Genomic DNA, 20,571 nt, shown 5'->3' on the forward strand with positions numbered 1-20,571 from the left:
TGGACTTTTTTATTTTTTTTCGTTCACGCCGTTCACCGTACGGGATCATTAACAATTTATTTTAATAGTTCGGACATTTATGCACGCGGCGATACCAAATATGTCTATAAAAAATGTTTTTTACGCTTTTTGGGGGTAAAATAGGAAAAAACGGACGTTTTACTTTTTTATTGGGGGAGGGGATTTTTCACTTTTTTTTTACTTTTACTTTTACATTTTTTTACATTTTTTTTTACACTTGAATAGTTTTTTTACACTTGAATGTATAGGACATAGAACAGATCAGTATTATCGGTCATCTCATGCTCTGGTCTGCTCGATCACAGACCAGAGCAGGAGACGCTGGGAGCCGCACGGAGGAAGGAGAGGGGACCTCCGTGCGGCGTTATGAATGATCGGATCCCCGCAGCGCTGCGGGCGATCCGATCGTTCATTTAAATCGCGAACTACCGCAGATGCCGGGATCTGTATTGATCCCGGCACCTGAGGGGTTAATGGCGGACGCCCGCGAGATCGCGGGCGTCGGCCATTGCCGGCGGGTCCCTGGCTGCGATCAGCAGCCGGGATCAGCCGCGCATGACACGGGCATGACACGGTTATGCTTAGGACGTAAATGTACGTCCTGGTGCGTTAAGTCCTGCCCTGCACTAAGCATAACACAGTTTATTATTTGTACCTGGAATATATTACATTTACTCCTCTATATTTTTACACATAACTTTTCTTCTTTTGACACCACAATTTTATGTTTCTCTGTTCCGTAGTCCAATATGCAGCATTCTTATTGTTAAAGGGGTAGTCCAGTGGTGAAAAACTTATCCCCTATCCTAAGGATAGGGGATAAGTTCCAGATCAGCCCCAGCGGTCGGACCCCCCGCGAACTGTCTGTACAGGGCCCCGGCTCGCTGGCCAGATAGCGGGTGTCGATCACCGCACAAAGCGGCGGCCGACACGCCCCCTCAATACATCGCTATGGCAGAGCCGGAGATTGCCGAAGGCAGCGCTCCAACTCCGCCATAGAGTTGTATTGAGGGGGCGTGTCAGCCGCCGCTTTGCGCAGTGGTCAACACGCCCCCTTTCCGCGGCTGTCGGGGCCCCGTACAGGAGATCGCAGGGGTCCAACCGCTGGGGCTGATCTGAAACTTATCCCCTATCCTTAGGATAGGGGATACGTTTTTCACCACTGGATATCTCCTTTAATCTCAACCTGACCTTGCTACTCTTATCTAGATTCATTTCATGATCTCTGTTTGCTGACAGTGAATAGTGAACATACTAGTTCGCTAAGCATTTGCTACATTTGTATCTAGTTTATGCAATCCAGTGGGAGTATACCGTGTTTCTCCGAAAATAAGACCGGGTCTTATATTAATTTTAGACACAAAAAACACACTAGGGCTTATTTTCTTACGGTATGTACCGTAACAACATACATTGCCCCCCCAACGTCCCCCCAGTTTATCAGCTCAGCGCTGCACCCCACACCGGGGGGGGCTAATCATACCGTATGTCACCCGCAAGCGCTGCTTCTTTCCCCCACCCCGCCAAATAATTATCAGCCGCTGTGCTGTACTTTGTATTCCTGTGCCCGGGCTGCAAATATTAAAAAAACAAACTTTGACTTACCTTCGTACTCCGTTTCCCCGTTGCTAAGGAACCGGCCTCATGGTCCCTCCGCTGTTCTTGCTGCTTCCTGGGGATGGGAACGTCACAGAGCCTTCAGCCTATCACCGGCCGCAGCGATTTCCCGCCTCTGCCGATGATAGGCTGAGCCGATTGTTATGACAATGCGCTCAGCCTATCATCGGCAGAGGCGGGACATCTCTGCAGCCGGTGAAAGACTGAAGGCTCTGAGACATCCCAACACCAGGAAGCAGCAAGAGCAGCGGAGAACAGTGACGCCGGTTCCTTAGCAACGGGGGAACGGAGGACGAAGGTAAGTCAAAGTTTGTTTTTTAATATTTGCAGCCTGGGCATTACACAAAAAACACAAATCCTATATCAATTTAGGTAAAAAGTACAGCCCAATCTGCTAGTCCAGACCAGTGGTCTCCAAACTGTGGCCCTCCAGATGTTGCAAAACTACAACTCCCAGCATGCCTGGACAGCCGTTGGTTGTCCGGGCATGCTGGGAGTTGTAGTTTTGCAACATCTGGAGGGCCAAAATTTGGGGACCACTGGTCTAAACTATATACAAGTGTATACTTCTATCTGTGAGCAGGAAGAAGGTATTTAACATCTGGAAGAATGTTTTTAACCGGTGACAGCAAGCAGAGATCTTTAAATTACCAATTGAAACAAAGACAATTAAAGTTTGTATGCTGGGGGTATTATTTATCATAGTGTGAATCACAGGAACGATCCTTCGGTTTTCAGTTGGGGTTTTCTATTCTTCTGTCTTCTATGAATCAGTTTGTTGTGTGTAGAATAAAATGTAATTACAGGAGGAATGCCGCTCTGTCATGTTGTGCTCCGGCAAGAAAAACCGCCCTGTTTGCAGATCCTTGGTTAACACTGCCAAGAATTGGCCTCTAAGTTCCTCCTCGATATAAAAAATTGAATTTATTCAATTTAAGAAAAAGCTCTTTACCAACACATTGTTAACCAGCAACATATGCTGTGTATTTACTATGGCACTATACTCACCCTATTAACAATGGAACTATAAAACATGGTATCTGTATTGCAGTTCCCTTTTTTTTCCTTAATCATATCTCTGAGCCAGTCTTTGAGAAGTTGAAGTTAAAGGGGTACTCCACTGCAAAACATTTTTTTTTAAATCAACTGGAGCCAGAAAGTTAAATAGATTTGTAAATTACTTCTATTTAAAAATCTTAATCCTTCCATTACTTATCAGCTGCTGTATGCTCCAGAGGAAGTTCTTTTCTTTTGGAATTTCTGCTCTCTGCTAACACCTCTGTCCATGTCGGGAACTGCCCGGAGCAGGATAGGTTTGCAATGGGGATTTGCTTCTACTCTGGACAGTTTGTGACACGGACAGAGGTGGTAGGAGAGAGCACTGTGGTCAGACTGGTAAGAATTACATAAGTTCCTCTGGAGCATATAACTTTCTGGCACCAGTTGATATGAAATAAAATGATTCCCTCTTGACTACCCCTTTAAATGCAGCCTTAGAGAATAGCTTCTGTGTTCTTGTCCCTATGACAACACTTATTGGTCCTGTGCTGCAGCTGACTAGTGTTATAGGTGTAATAGCTTCTGTGTTCTTGTCCCTATGACAACACTTATTGGTCCTGTGCTGCAGCGGACTATTGTTATAGGTGTAGGCCCCCACATCTGGGACATTCACCTATAATAAGACTTTGACCCCTGTGACCATCTTATACTCTTATACTTTAATTCAGCCTAGCTGCTCCATCCATAGAGGTCAATGGAAAGTTTGTTTTGTTTCAAATCCATTTTGTTTGCCTGTAGAAGTAAGAAAGTTAGAAAACTAAAGTGATATGATAGTTTGCGGTGAACTCAAAATGTATGATAACTCTAAATGAGCAGGCAGTGTTGTCATAAGAACATGGCTTGTAAGACTGGTGGTTAATGTCATATTCGCTATCTTGACTGTGGACACTAGAGCAGGCATTAGGTGTATATATATTTTGAAGCCCCACTATTTTTTTAATTTTTTTTTTAAATCAACTGGTGCCAGAAAGTTAAACAGATTTGTAAATGACTTCTATAAAAAAATCATAATCCTTCCAGTACTTAAACAACAACAAAGACGTGGTCTCAAATGGCAGGAGGTGCTCAAACCCAAATGCGGTTGTGCATTTATACTGGGGGAGCAGATCCTGCCCTGTGGTCTGTTGCTAGGGGCGATCCCCAGCATAAAAATGCATACAATGGAGGATGCCTGTAGCGGACTACAAGTGCCACAATAGAATCCTACACCAGATAGACGGTGTGGGTGTGTAACAATTAGAATACAATACAGGAATATGGGTGCACTACTGTGGTAGATGTAAACAATGACATTGGCTATCCCTCAACACTGATGTTAGAATTGAGACATTAGCCAGTATATCCTTGTATGAAGGACATACCTGAGCCCGCACACCAACGCCAAGGTTTCTCAAGTGGCACGGGACCTAACACTAAACCTACCTGTGCGTGATAAGCAAAACCAGGGGCCAGTGGGCAATTACAGCAGCATTAGGACCGACTCACAGCTTCCTCCCAGGTACCCTCCAGTTTGCCTGGGCACACATACAATGGGAGGAGGGAGGCAGACTGCAAGCCCCACCTAAGTTGGCTGATATAGGTGCCAGTACTTATTAGCTGCTGAATACTACAGAAGAAATTATTTTCCTTTTGAAACACAGAGCTCTCTGCTGACATCATGACCACAGTGCTCTCTGCTGACATCTCTGTCCATTTTAAGAACTGTCCAGAACAGGAGAAAATCCCCATAGCAAACATATGCTGCTCTGGTCAGTTCCTAAAATGGACAGAGATGTCAGCAGAGAGCATAGTGGTCGTGATGTCAGCAGAGAGCACTGTGGTCAGGATGTCAGCAGACAGCTCTGTGTTCCAAAAAGAAAAGAATTTCCTCTGTAGTATTCAGCAGCTAATAAGTACTGGAAGGATTAAGATTTTTTAATAGAAGTCATTTACAAATCTGTTTAAGTTTCTGGCACTAGTTGATTTAAAAAATTTTTTTTTCCACCGGAGTACCCCTTTAACATTAGAACTCCTGACAGAAAGCATAAGGTGTTAGTGTGAGCAGAGCTGTATCTAATGTTCTTCAGTTCTCGAGCCCTGGATAGGTAACTGCTCTGATTTGGATTATGTTCATGTCTGCAGAGCGTCATCTCATATAGAACAGATGCTCGGGGAATACACACACTTCACTGTTATTTAAAGCTTCTTTTTTCTTTCATGCTGAAGTAAGGAATTTCTTTTTATGTTACAGAGCGGGCCAAGAGATAACGTGGCATCAATCTATCATATGTATGCACATGCCGACCAGCTGATGGCTGCTCCCTATATTATCATCAATCACTTTGCATGGATAAGTAAGGTTCTACCTATTGTCAATTTGGGACCTCACAAATCTGTAAAGTTTAAAATATTACCAGACCTCAATGCAGTCTGAATGCATATAGATGACACTTCTTGGGTGGAGGCACCTGCTCCATCATCCATTCATAGGATGTCATCAGTAGTAATGTCACTAAGACAACATCAGACCCCTCCCTCCACAGCTATATCACTGTACAGTGACCCCCCCCCCCCCGACCTCCGATGGCCCCGACATACGATCACTTCAACATATGATGGCCTCTCAGAGACCATCGCATGTTGAAGGCAGCATCAACATACGATGCTTTTGTATGTCTGGGCCATCGCATAAACGGCTATCCGGCTGCGCAGACTGTTTCAGCTGCCACCAGATAGCCGTTTACGGTGCCCCGTGTGGTCCGCTGACGATCACTTACCTGACCTCAGAGCTCCGGTGCATCCTCTTCGGGATCCCCTGCATCGTCTGCGCTCTCCATCGTCGGCATCACGCCGCTGCGCACGCTGTTCCGTCATCCAATAGGAGCGGCGTGCGTAGCAACGTGATGGTGGCGACGGAGAGCGAGGATGCCGAGGAAACAGTGGACGGAGCGGCAGGGACACCCCGGGGACGCGGCGACAGCGATGGATGGTGACATCCAGGGCAGCAGTGACAGTCCGGAGCGGCAGGGACAGGTGAGTACAACCTTTAATACCAGTGGTCTTCAACCTGCGGACCTCCAGATGTTGCAAAACTACAACTCCCAGCATGCTTGGACAGCCGTTGGCTGTCCGGGCATGCTGGGTGTTGTAGTTTTGCAAAATCTGGAGGTCCGCAGGTTGAAGACCACTGTCCTATACTTTACATTGCACGGATCCCTCAACATACGATGGTTTCAACAAATGATGATCCATTTGGAACGGATTACCATCGTATGTTGAGGGACCACTGTATCATCATTTATATGGTGGCTGACATGGCTGACGTAAAGCTACTATGTTGTCACTACACCTAATTTATAGATATACACCTAGTGAAATCATCACTGCCAACCCAACCACCTGTGATATCATCTGAGGACATCACCAACTTTCGTGGCACCTTAATGAGAACATGTCGGGCAGTGTCACCGACAATGACCCATTATGACCTCATGACTGTTGTGTCATAATGCCGATGATGTTATTACTTCCAATAGTCTCTCCATGGGCCTTACTAGCACATGTCCTTGACAACCTCCCTATTGACATCACAATGGCAGTGACACAGGCCCCCATGATGTCATGCCTGCGCCAACATCACCAACCTTATTGGTATTTCAGGGGCATGTCTTGGAACATTTACAGCATCAGCCTTTCCTAAGATGGTCATACACCTTAGATTCCAAACGTTTTTCATCTTGGGGCACCTCTCAAAAAAAATGTTTTTATGGTGGATCACCCCTACCAAATAATGTTTGTTAAAAAACATAAAATAGCTTAAAAGAAGCAATGCTCAATACCTATAGATCTGTTAGCTATGTAGATTACATTGCTGTTATATCCACTGGCTCACAGGTGACATCAAGTCTGTGCTTTATTGTTGGCGCAACTTAGCACAGTGCCTCATATTTTAGGCCACTGCTCATCGCGCACAAAACCAAAGCTTGTCCATTGTAGTGCCAAGAATGTCTAAGAACTTGTTTTAGATGTAGATGCTTCACACTGCACCAAAGCTGGGCCCAATGTATGCCAAACTCAAGGGAAATCCAGGTTGATAAATCTAGGCCACTGTTATCTTAGTAAAGAACTATAAAACTGTGTGAAGTGACCCTCTGCCCAAAGTGCCAATTTACTATACAGTGGTCCCTCAACATACGATGGTAATCCGTTCCAAATGGACCATCGTTTGTTGAAACCATCGTATGTTGAGGGATCCGTGCAATGTAAAGTATAGGACAGTAAAGTATAGGACAGTATAGAACGGCTGTCCGGGCATGCTGGGAGTTGTAGTTTTGCAACATCTGGAGGTCCGCAGGTTGAAGACCACTGGTATTGGAGGTTATACTCCGTCACCGTCACCGTTCGTCACCGCTGCCCTGGATGTCACCCTCCATCACTGTCACCGCGTCACCGGGGTCTCTGCTTGTCCAGCATCCTCGCTCTCAGTCGCCGCCATCACAGCGCTACGCACGCCGCTCCTATTGGATGACGGGACGGCGTGCGCAGCGACGTGATGACGACGATGGAGAGCGCCGACGATGCAGGGGATCCCGAAGAGGACGCGCCGGAGCCCTGAGGACAGGTAAGTGATCATCTGCGGACCACATGGGGCACCGTAAATGGCTATCCGGTGGCAGCTGAAGCAGTCCGCACTGCCGGATAGCCGTTTATGCGATGGCCCCGACATACAAAAGCATCGTATGTTGATGCTGCCTTCAACATGCGATGGCCTCTGAGAGGCCATCGTATGTTGAAATGATCGTATGCCGGGGCCATCGTAGGTCAAGGGGTCACTGTATATGTGTCATATTTACTATATGGCGTCATTAAAATACATGTCCTGTCTTTCATCTAAAGTTTATCATTATGGGGTCTTTCAGAGTGAATGAATACAATGTTAGGCTCAGTCACTTGAGAATACAGGATGATTAATCCTGGTTCTGGGTAATGTAAAACTGTTTGGACATTACACATGGAACAGAGTGACTTTATATGGGAAACACGCTGGTATTTGGGGAAAGAATTTTAAGCTTTCAAAACACCATTCCTGCCCAACATAATCAGTGTCAGAGGAACGGCCATGTCATGTGAACACAAGCCAAAAGTCACAGTGTTATTCACTTTACTGCCCTGATTTACAGCATTTACATTGCTGGTAATCATTGCCAGAATGAGACAGACTCAAAAATAATCCCCTTGGGCACTAAATGAATAAAAATGAAAAACAGTAATACATTTTAATAGGAATTTTTATACCATTCCCATACCGCTGGTACCCTGGTCCTCATGATGTCTGGTTGATCTCCTTAATGGCATGTTGTACACAACACATAACCATGTAAGCCAATCAACAGCAGGGCCATATTTCGACTCGTGCTGCCCTGGGTGCCGAGACTGAATGTGACCCTTTAAAGGTAATCTGTCAGCATCAATTCACGTTCCAAACTTTTCACACTATTAGAACAAAAAGACACATGGCTCCTTTTATATATCAGTCTGTGCTACCATAATGTAAAAAAATGCTTCCATTCTCTTGTGTCAAGGCAGCGTTCCCAAACCCCCGAAATGCTGCAGGCTAAGATACCTTCTTGCTTCCTCTCTCATTCATGTCCCTGCGTGACTGACAGCTGAAAGCCAAGTCCTGTTTTCAAATCTTGTTCCTGCACTGTGCATACAAAATGTGTGTAGGTTACATATTTGGAAACAGGGCTAAGCTTCCAGCTGACTGAGGGGAGTGACACCAGAGAATGAAAACATATTTTTATATTATTGAAGCACACACAGATATATAAAAATTTCCATTGGGTGCCCTTGTCCTAACAGCGTCAGCAGATTAGAATGTGCATTGCAACTGTCAGATTGATGAAGATGAATTCCAACCGTAAACTTAGCCCCAAAAATTAAAAGGATTGTCTGAGATAAAAAGAGAAATTACAAAATACACCACCGAGTTGTCTTCTGCTGCCTCTCTGCTCCTGCCCACTGACACTTATTTTTTTATTTATCTCCTTTAAACTCTCAAAATTCTGACTGTAGACACAGACCCCCAAAATTAGTTCAGACCGCCAGACTGAGTCACACAATTAATTCAAAGCACAGACTCAGACCCTTTAAAGGAGATATCTTATGGAATAAAACTTATCCCCTATCTGCAGGATAGGGAATAGGTTTTAGATTGCAGCCCCCGCAATCTCCTGTATGGAGCTCCGGCTCTCTACTGGAGCTGAGTGTCACGACCCCTGCCCAAAGCGGGGACTGACACGCCCCCCCCTCCGTATATCTCTAAGGGAGAGAGCAGTTTGGCTATCTTCAGCTCTCCCATAGAGAAATATTGAGGAGACTTGGTGGCCCCCGCTTCAGACAGAGGTCATGATCCACCGCTATGGTGGAGAGCTGGGGCTCCATACAGGAGATTGGAGACAGGGGATGAGTTTTGTTCCATGAGACTATTTTTTTAAAGGTGCTTGTGACCCCATATGTGGACCTTCAAAAGGAATTCTATCACAATAAACACACTCCTAAAATGTATTCAGATAATACAGACTTAGGGTGCGTTCACACTGCGGAATCTCCGCTCGCTGAATTCCGCGAGCAGAGATTCCGCCTGGCGGCCACTGCCGAGGGTACTCCAGCGCTAGGGCCGCGGGGCACTAAGCCATCACCATTGATGGGCTATGCAGTGCTCGAGGAATCCGCGCAAAGAATGAACATGTTCTTAATTTGCGTGGAACAATTTCAGCGACGGGATTGTCCACCGCTAAAATTCCTCAGTGTGAACGGGTCTCGCGGAGACCCATTCACACTAATGTTAAGTTCACACCGCGGAATTCTGCTCGTGGAGTTCCGCTCGTGGAATTCCGTGGGAATTCCGTAGTGTGAACGCACCCTTAGTCCCCTTATGTCATACTGAAGTGAATGGGGTTAAGCTGTAATACTACATATAATTTATAGGCAGATGTGACACTGTTTTTTGGAAGAAAGCGATCATATATTTCTAGTGCTACATAATCTCCAAGTTTTATTACCCCTTTATGGGTACAGTCACAGAGCGAATAGAAGAAAAGTTCTTTAGATTCAGACATATTTCTTTGTGCAAGAATACCCTTCCTAGACTTAAAGAGGTACTCCGGGGAACTAAATCCATAGCCCATTCTTTCCCTCTCACCAACCTATGCATTTGTCTAAATATCATTCATTAGCTATGTAGAACAGTTTTCCTCTTTCAGCTGTCACTTACATGCAGGAAGTGAGAGAAAAATAAATTTTTTAGATCCACGTTGTCTCCTCAGTGAGAGCAACCCCTCCCATCAAGACAACACCACCTGATCTATGTCTGATTTCTGATTGGGCTAGAGCTCTGGCTGTACAGCCACACCTCCCCTCCCTGTGTGAGGAGCTTGTGAGAGAAAAAGCAGTGAAGATTCTCAGTCACAACTGAGCACATACCGTAGCTGCTGTTTTTCTTTTGCATATGCTGCCATTCAGAAAAATTCATAGCAGGAGGTGGCCCGGATTTATCAAACTGTGTGAGAGAAAAAGTGGAGAGATTTCCCCATATGCAGCCAATCACAGCTCGGCTTTCACTTTACCTCAGCTTGTTAGCTGGTTGCTGTGGGAAAATCCCTCCACTTTTTCTCTTCTCTCACACAGTTTGATAAATCTCCCCCAGTGTGTGTGTGTGTGTGTGTGTGTGTTCGAGTGTGAGAGAGTGTGAGAGTGTGAGAGAGCTGCAGTGTAAGCCTGCACACAGATAGTGAAAGCAGTTGGCTGGCAGCCATTACACAGAGCTGAATTCTGGGAGTTGTAGTCTATGCTGCAGATAAGCAAAAAAAGTATTTAGGAGACATCAGGGGCCAAAGGAACTGCCAAAATCACATGAATAACTACAGGAGACACATAACAGGTATTGTGATGGCTTTGGGGCATTTTTTTTTCCTTAACTTCCCCGGAGTACCCCTTTAACCCCTTAAGGACTCAGCCCATTTTGGCCTTAAGGACTCAGACAATTTAATTTTTACGTTTTCATTTTTTCCTCCTCGCCTTCTAAAAATCACAACTCTTTTATATTTTCATCCACAGACTAGTATGAGGGCTTGTTTTTTGCGCGACCAGTTGTCCTTTGTAATGACATCACTCATTATATCATAAAATGTATGGCGCAACCAAAAAACACTATTTTTGTGGGGAAATTAAAACGAAAAACGCAATTTTGCTAATTTTGGAAGGTTTTGTTTTCACGCCGTACAATTTATGGTAAAAATGACATGTGTTCTTTATTCTGAGGGTCAATACGATTAAAATGATACCCATTATTATATACTTTTATATTATTGTTGCGCTTAAAAAAAATCACAAACTTTTTAACCAAATTAGTACGTTTATAATCCCTTTATTTTGATGACCTCTAACTTTTTTATTTTTCCGTATAAGTGGCGGTATGGGGTCTCATTTTTTGCGCCATGATCTGTAATTTTTTTTGATACCACATTTGCATATAAAAAACTTTTAATAAATTTTTTATAATTTTTTTTTCATAAAATGTATTAAAGTAGGAATTTTTTTTTCGTTCACGCCGTTCACCGTACGGGATCATTAACATTTTATTTTAATAGTTCGGACATTTACGCACGCGGCGATACCAAATATGTCTATAAAAAATGTTTTTTACGCTTTTTGGGGGTAAAATAGGAAAAAACTGACGTTTTACTTTTTTATTGGGGGAGGGGATTTTTCACTTTTTTTTTACTTTTACTTTTACATTTTTTTACATTTTTTTTTTTACACTTGAATAGTCCCCATAGGGGACTATTCATAGCAATACCATGATTGCTAATACTGATCTGTTCTATGTATAGGACATAGAACAGATCAGTATTATCGGTCATCTCCTGCTCTGGTCTGCTCGATCACAGACCAGAGCAGGAGACGCCGGGAGCCGGACGGAGGAAGGAGAGGGGACCTCCGTCCGGCGTTCTGAATGATCGGATCCCCGCAGCAGCGCTGCGGGCGATCCGATCGTTCATTTAAATCGCGAACTGCCGCAGATGCCGGGATCTGTATTGATCCCGGCACCTGAGCGGTTAATGGCGGACGCCCGCGAGATCGCGGGCGTCGGCCATTGCCGGCGGGTCCCTGGCTGCGATCAGCAGCCGGGATCAGCCGCGCATGACACGGGCATCGCTCCGATGCCCGCGGTTATGCACAGGACGTAAATGTACGTCCTGGTGCGTTAAGTACCACCTCACCAGGACGTACATTTACGTCCTGCATCCTTAAGGGGTTAAGTCTCATACACTCAGCCATCTTATGACTTCGTAAGTTCAGAATTATACATGTATCATATGTTGATTTACTTATGGGGAAGACTACCTCCATAATACAGAGGTGTAGATATGTGCTGCTGTACAGACTCCTTGTATACAGTATTATTACTCTGCTGTGTGCATGATGTCTTATTCTTACTCTTTTATCATGTCTGCAGGGCTGTAGACTGGGTTAAAATAATATACTGAGCTGTGGGATCATAGTGTACGATGTTGAACTGCGTGAAGACAGCGCCCTAAATGTTGATGTGGCAGCGAGAGTTAACATATGCTCTGCACTGCACTTCTAATGATTCAGCTTTTTTCTTTTTAGAAGATGATGTCATGAATTTTCCCCCCATTTAGCACACGGCCCGGAGTAGTGTCATATTCCATCCATTTACAGAGAGAATGGAATAGTAAGGCAGAACCATCCGGAGAGAATTAGTCTGCTGAAGTTAATCTCTTCCTGCACCGTGAATACTCCAGAACGTGATACATTTAAAGCTTTCCTCCCAAATTATTTACATAGGGGTATAAAAGCTTAGCAAGTCTAATGCTCTGCATGCTGATCATAGGGGATGGGGAGCAGGACAAAGAGAAAATGTTCCAGATCTGCTCAATCTACAGGCCCTTGCCTTCTATTCAGATTATTTCATTGCCGGTGGTCCCTACATAACAATATAGCACTGTTATTTTTATATAGTATGGTGCTATTATTTTACATGTAGCCTGTTTCTTTTGAGCTATACTATTTTTCCACTTTCCAAAAGAAATAAGGAGCTGATGCCGACCAGGGCAGGAAGGCATGTATTCCCTAAATTATTATAACAAGTAACAAAAAGCAAAGAAGAAAGAGCGGTATCCTTGTCTATATATATATATATATATATATATATATATATAAATATATTATGTCCCTTCTATTCTTCTATTTTGCATTCATCTATATAAAACTCGGTATTGTAAAGGGAACCTGTCAACTACAATTCACATTCCAAACTGCTGACACTGTTTTGACAAGACACATGGTTCCTTTCATTTATCTGCCTGTGCTTCCATAACATAGAAAAATGCTTTTATTCCCTGGTGCCAAGTGTCAAAGAGGTGTACCCAAGCTCCTCAAGTGCTAAGAGCTGGAATGACTCTTCCTATCCCCGTCCCTGCTTGAATGACAGTTTGCTGGAAGCTGAGCCCTGTTTCCAAATCTCACATGTGAAAAATTTGTATCCAATGCACAGGAAGGAGATTTGGGAACAGGGCTTGGCACTGGAGGCTGAGCCCTGAATGTAAGTTAAGCAGGGACAGGAATGGGAGGGGGAGCGAGGAGGTGTCCCAACGCACAATACTTTAGAGTCTTGGGAACGCCTCTTTGATACTTGGCATCAGAGAATACAAGAATTTTTCTATGGTATGGAAGCTCCAACAGATATATGAAAGGTGCGATGGGTCTCCTTTCCCTAAGAGCTATGTCACAGTGTTGGCGGTTTGAAATGTGAATTGCAGCTGACAGATTCCTTTTAAGTGTCATTTATAAAGAAAGGGCAAAAGAATGTAAAGAAACCATACCATAGAGGTAATGTTTCTCCTTGAGGAGATGTGAAGACATATAGTTGTTATTCATGCTCCACTGGGAACTCTGGGAAGAAGGATATGCAAAGCAGCTCTTTAACCCTACATTTGCTGCTTTGCTGTAATATCCATTTGTCTGTATTTTGTATTTTCTGCTTTGGGTCCTGTTCAGACATTGTTTATGCCTGAACAGTTTCTGTGTTCATTCTCTCTGGGATGGGAAGCATTAACCTTCCTGACTTCAGCACTCGGAGGATATATAAGGCCTCTTCAGGTTCTACTCAGGGCTGCTAACCTGTATCCTGACCATGTTGGCATTATGTTCACTATGTCTGTCTGTGCACATATCCTGAGTTTTAACCATGATTATCTGTCCTGTTTGACATATAGATTTTAGCCTGCTTTGTCTGTGTACTTTGTCGGGTTTTAGTATTCTTTTATTGTTCGTTCTGCTTTGTGTTGCCTTAGTCTGTATTCACACTGTGCGTTTTGTCAGTCCTGTTTTGACCTTGTTTGATCCTGGATCTCCTAGGATAGAATCCTGTTCTGAGCCTTGTGCTAATCCGTCCATCTAGGAGTGAGTGAGTCTTATGTCTGTATTCGTGTTTGCTTGTATTCAAGATTTTTGTTTCCACCTAGGCTATTATTTGGCTTTAGTATTGATGTCCCTCCATGATTGGAGTGGGGTGTCCAGTGTGTTCCTTATTCTGTGTCCAGTGTGAACAGTGCTCTTGATTTCCTGACCTGTGTAGTGTTCTGACATTTAGTTAACCTTTGTCTGCTGTAAACTTATCCTCATATCAAGTCTTGTTCATATTATTATATCTGCCGTTAATCTTGATTCCAGTTTCTGAACTGTATGTTAGTATGCTATTTTCTGCCTTGTTTGTATTTATATATCTGTTATCTGAGTATTGTATTCCGTTATGTTCCTGGCTTGTTCCTCGACTTTGTACAGTTCTGTTTGTTTTGTTGACTACAACACCCATGCACTTTAGCGCAAGAAGTGAGTTGTTGATCTGTCGTTTAGAGTGAATGGGCAAGTAGGCTCACTTCTCCTTGCCCCCAAATCATGACATTTGCATGTCCTTCTTCCAAACATGGTTTCGGAAAAGCTTACTCTGGTCAAAACTCACGTACTAGGGCAGATTTACTAAAACCAACTCTTAGACAATTTAAACTTAGACAAGACTGTCTCGTCTAAGAATGTACCAGATTTATAATAGTTGCTCATGCTGTTTGATATAGTAGGTGCAGTTTTATATTCTTTTGTTCTACCTTGCACCACTATTAGTTTGCTTAATTTGCAACAGAATTTTAGGGCAATTTTGGAGCCTAATGACAACATCTCTTAAGCCATGCCCCTTTAACACTAAACCCCCTTAAGACGAGGCAAAACACATTATAACATGTGGTGCAAGGTATGTACTGCAGTTTTATAGCAAACTAGCTAAGTACCCGGCGTTGCCTGGTTTTTCCTTCCTAATCCTTTGACTTCATATCCCATCCTCACATATTGTTGCCATATCCCAACCCCATATCCCGTCCCCATATCCCGTCCTTATATCTCAACCTTGTATCCCGTCCTCATATCCTGACCTCCTATCCCGGCCTCATATCTCGACCTCATATCCCGAACTCCTATCCCATCCTCATATCCCGTCCTCATATCTTGACCTCCTATCCCGACCTCATATCCCATCCTCATATCTCGACCTCCTATCCCATCCTTATATCCCATCCTCATATCTTGACCTCCTATCCTGACCTCCTATCCCGACCTCATAGCCCATCCTCATAGCCCAACCCCATATCCTGTACCCATATCCCGTTCCCATATCCTAACCTCATATCCCGTCCTCATATTCCATCCTTATGTCCCATCCTCATATCCTGTCCTCAGGTGGGATGAATTTGGGATGAAGATATTGTAAGCTGAAAATAGAAAGGGACATGGATTTGTGGGACTGGGTGTGATTTGCAAGCCAGACCGATGCACAGAAAGGGTAAAGAATAAAAGGGGTGTGGCTTACACAGTGGGCGTGTCTTTGTGAAATCGGGCGTGGCATGTGTGGCAGGTGTGGCTTGCAAGCATTCACCAGGAGATGCAGAGTGGAGATTGTGGAATAAGGTACTGGAAGTACTTTTATTTAAGGGTGTAGGTAAGGGTTAATTTAATTATCATGTCATGAAGGAGATTTATCAAGCTCCATAGTAGATATTTTTTGCGCAAAAAAGTTGCACGTACTTGCGCACATGCGACTTTTCTATACATGCTGCAACTTTTAGATTTTTGCTTATTCCAAAGCTCATTTCTGAAATCTGCTCACATAGTATTATTATTATTTTTTTTTTTACTTTGCAGTGGTCGCTGTTTATGAAGAAAAAAAGTTGCATCTCCATTTAAAAGTCGCACATGTATTCCAGGTCCAACCTGGCTTACAGAAAGTGCATACGCAGAAAAGGACATTAACCCCCACTTTAACAACTGTTCTTGTTCTGCATCATGAAAAAAAAGCTACTAGATTAATGTTAATGTTAATTATAGAAAAAAATTAATGATATAACTAATAATTTTAAGGTTGAAAATACACACTGCACACCTTATTAATTTTAGGACATGTACATGCTGGCGTACCCACTGAATTTTAAAATGAATGTTGTGTTAAAATAGAATAAGGCACAAAACAATTGTGTAAGAATTTTCACAGACTGCGTAAATAACCCATATGTGGCACTAAAATGTTTCCTTGAAAAAAAGAAACATCCATAGTAACACAGCTTCATGCACATTTTGGGGTGGGTAATGTACTGAGACAGTTTTTTTTTTGTGGCTTCTCTATTGTTTATGTGCCTGTTGGTGCTGCACTGTCTTCCTTCCTGATGTAAACTCCGGCCTCAGCGCAGCAACGCAAGACTCCACCCACCAACGTCACAAAATGCGGGCTCAAAATTAAACAAAAAAGCCTCCAGAGTACGGATATTCATGGTGCGGCATAGTATGTTTTTAATATTTTTTACTTTCTGAGGAGGGTGGATGGGTTGTTGCGGGATAGTTGGAGTGCAGCTATTTAGTGCCAGGCAGGCCAGTCAGGGTGTCACCCGATGCAGTACGCCCCCCTCATCATCACTCTCTAGCAACGCTACTGGTAATAAAGGGTAGATAAAGAACTTCGGCTATTAACATATGGGGAACACTTTTCTGCTTTAAAAAAAGATTTTGTAAGCGGGTTTCCCGGGTTTTGCTTACGTGCAATTTATTTATCAAGGTCGTGTGACTATTTGATAAATAGGTCACATGTATGTTTTTAATATTTTTTTAAAAGAATACCCCTTTAATACAATTTTGGCTACATGGCACAAGTAAGTAAAAAAAAAAATTGTCATATAAAAGCCATACATTTGAAAAGAATGATAAATCTCCTTCCATATCTTTTTATTTGACATATAAATAATATGTGTACCAGGTATTGAAATATCTCCAGTAGATTTGCATGGGACTTTAAACAAAATCCCCGACCCTCACAAATGGGGGGTAGTTAAGGGTTAAATTAACTATCCTAGTAGGTATTTCCCCATGAAATATCTCCTTTAAATATTATTGATCATATGTCATGTGTATACAATGACACTAAGATTACACTGCTATAAAAAATTAATGTACATATGTTCTGTATAGATGGAGTGTGGATCACCAAAACCAGTGACGGTCTATGTGTGTACCCATGAAGAACGTGTAATGTTCAGTCTGGCAGAAGGATTAAAGGGGTATTCCGTGCAAAAACATTTTATCCCCTATCCAAAGACATGAATGGAGGGGGCGTGGCGTGGCATGGCGTGACATGGCGCACGGATACATGTAAATCTCTTTATTTGTTAAAGAGAGTATTATTGTTCATTTATTTTATGAACTATTGTTTAAGCAATTCTCTGTTCTTTTAGCCATAATCTAATACCATATGGAGCTACTCTTCAGGCCTCCTTCTTTGGACTCCCCAGGGGTAATAAGAGACCCTAGATGGAGGCAGGTATTTGCCTTTGATCATTCATGAGCATGTGGTCCGCACTTCACTGTGATAAAATAGCTTCTTGTTAAATGTATCTTTGTAAAAAGGATAACAAACCCCAAATTATTCACCTCCTCATTGGTCCACCTGCTACAGCTGAGGGGTGCCAAATAGAAAATAAAAAGATCCGCATGCTAGTGTAGGACAGTACTAAAGGTCTTGCCCTGTTTTCCCACAGGCTCGTATTTAGCAGTGTGATGCTCTCCCTACTTGTTCTCTTTCCTTGACCTCATGAAGTAACAGAGATCATATGTCTGCGGTTGGAGTTTCAGCTTCCTGTTTGGAGCTGTTGAAATCCGAGTGAGTCAGCAAGTAGCGGCTGGTGTGACACCTAGGAATGTTCCCCGTTATTTGTCTTTCACAACGTTTAACCGGGAGACATTTCTGGATTTCATTATTTTCTTCATGTTTATTGAGTCTGATGAAATGTGATATACTTCATCGGGTCATTATTGATATTTACAAGGTTTCCTTTTAAAACATCCCTTAATTTAGATAATAGATACAGTTAGTAAAGTATCATGCACTTTCCTAATCTACATTTTATATAGGACAAGGTACATGCTGTATTACCTCACCCTGGAAACCTTTATATGGCTTGATTGTCAGACAGGTAGGATAGCGTGGACAATTGGTACAATGTTCATGCAGCTCTTTGCCATTGTCGGCCACACATCCCCTGTCACATGGACGATTATTTTTTGACAGGCCCCACGAGCCAACGAATGTTTCTTTGTTTGTTCATGGGCTGATCCCTCCCAGTGCTCAGCACTTCTTGAACTAAGGCTGGATTCAGTGAACCCAGCCACAACTGATGCCAAAAGTGCATCAGTTGTCATCAGTTGTTTAGAATCTAATGTTCATTCATTGTGCATGCTGGACAGGGGAACACAGCAACATACGTTCCCCTGTCTTGCCTCCATTCGGCGTGTTCCACCATCCGGTGTCCAACCTGAGATGTCGGATGAATGTGAACTGTCCCATTCAAATGAATGAGTTCTACAATCAGTTTCCCTTTGGTGCTTTTCCTACAGCGCCAGAGGGAGAGGCTCCCAGATAACAGACATATGTGAAGGAGGCCTTAGGCTTTGTTCACACATTGGAAACATCTGTGTAATGTCCGCCAGGAAAACGCATTTAAATCTGAATGTTCTGCTGGCGCTAGGAGTGCTTGGAATTGTGCTGTCTCCATAGACGGCAATGCATTTCCGAGTGGAATCCACAGAAGTGATGAACATGTTCAATGTTTCTAGAGATGAGCGAACTTACAGTAAATTCGATTTGTCACGAACTTTTCGGCTCGGCAGTTGATGACTTTTCCTGCATTAATTAGTTCAGCTTTCAGGTGCTCCCGTGGGCTGGAAAAGGTGGATACAGTCCTAGGAGACTCTTTCCTAGGACTGTATCCACCTTTTCCAGCCCACCGGAGCACCTGAAAGCTGAACTAATTTATGCAGGATAAGTCATCAACTGCCGAGCCGAGAAGTTCGTGACGAATCGAATTTACTGTAAGTTCGCTCATCTCTAATTGTTTCTGTGGACACTGAAATCGGGATTTCCTTGGCAGAGAAATTTCGCCTTGTGCACGGTGCAGCAGAATCCCATTGAAATCAAATTCCGCCATGTGAACATAGCTTTGGTCTCAGCAGAAGCAAGTGTCTTTACAGCATGTCACTACCCACCATAGCAGTGACCCCCCTCAGTCAGTCATCTCCCTGTAGAATCTAAAATATTGTGCCAACTACTGAAAATAGGGCACTACTCTTGTAATTGGCCCGTGTAGAACAGGTCTAAAAGCACTGTGATATATTTTGATATACAGTGACCCCCCGACCTACGATGGCCCCGACATATGATGAAATCGACATACGATGGCCTCTCAGAGGCCATCGCATGTCGATGTCAGCATCGACATACGATGCTTTTTTATGTCGGGGCCATCGCATTAAGTGCTATCCGGCAGCGCCAAATGCCTAAGCTGCTGCCGGATAGCAGCTTAATGTTCCCCGTGTGGTGAGGTAAGTATTACTTACCCCTCCACGATGCTCCGGGGTGCCCTCCTGGTCCAGTGCTGGTCTTCCGGTGTCGTCTCGGCCCTCTTCGATGACGTCAATACGCTGCTGCGCACGCCATCCAATAGGAATGGCGTACGCAGCGGCCTAATGACGTCGCTACGCAGGCCCAGTAAGGCCTTGCGGAAGACAGAAGAGGACAGGAGAAGACAGAAGAGGACCGGAGAAGACAGCGGAGGACCGGAGAAGACCAGGAGAGCCCAGCGGAGGCCCGGGATCACCATCGGGAGCGGCGGGGACACCATCTCGAGCGGCGGGGACAGGTGAGTACAGCTTCCTATACTTTACATTGCACGAATCCCTCAACATACGATGGATTCGACAAACGATGGCTCGTTTGGAACGAATTATCATCATATGTTGAGGGACCACTGTATATATATATATATATATATATATATATATATATATATATATAGAAACGATAGAAGGTAGCAGCACATTGGGTGCAAATCAGTGGAAGTCCCAGGTCATGAGGCTCCAAAACGATACAGAAGTAAAAGAACACTGCAGCACTCCAGTAGTAAGGTGAAAAACTTGAAAGGGTGTTTATTCCATCAAGGTGCAATGTTTCAGCTGCAAGCATGCAGCCTTTTTTTAAGATTATTAATATTATTACAATTAATTTGACTAAAATTCCCAAATGCATTCTATTGGCACATGAAGCTACTCACATTGTGAATGGTTTGTTCTTCAGAACTCCGAGTAAAGATAATGAAATGAAGATGTAAATTGTAAACCTGCTGATTCTGGGTTTTCTTTTTTTACATGCTGATGAGTGGTGCCACCATGCTGTCTGGTGTCACCTGCCTGCTTCGCTTTACTCATCATTTCCAGACAGTC

General features: G+C 43.5%; 1 long non-coding RNA gene across 2 annotated transcripts in view; it reads left to right on the forward strand.

The window, feature by feature from the left end:
- The first annotated feature begins 1,814 nt into the window (after positions 1-1,814).
- Positions 1,815-20,571, forward strand: part of LOC130311394 (uncharacterized) — a 49,943-nt gene continuing 31,186 nt past the window's right edge. For both annotated transcript variants that reach the window (XR_008859791.1, XR_008859794.1), the window contains exons 1-2: positions 1,815-1,936; positions 4,928-5,030. This is a non-coding gene — a long non-coding RNA (uncharacterized LOC130311394). The remainder of the gene's footprint in view (positions 1,937-4,927; positions 5,031-20,571) is intronic.

The sequence above is a fragment of the Hyla sarda genome, chromosome 1, assembly GCF_029499605.1.
Source record: "Hyla sarda isolate aHylSar1 chromosome 1, aHylSar1.hap1, whole genome shotgun sequence".
Taxonomy (NCBI): domain Eukaryota; kingdom Metazoa; phylum Chordata; class Amphibia; order Anura; family Hylidae; genus Hyla; species Hyla sarda.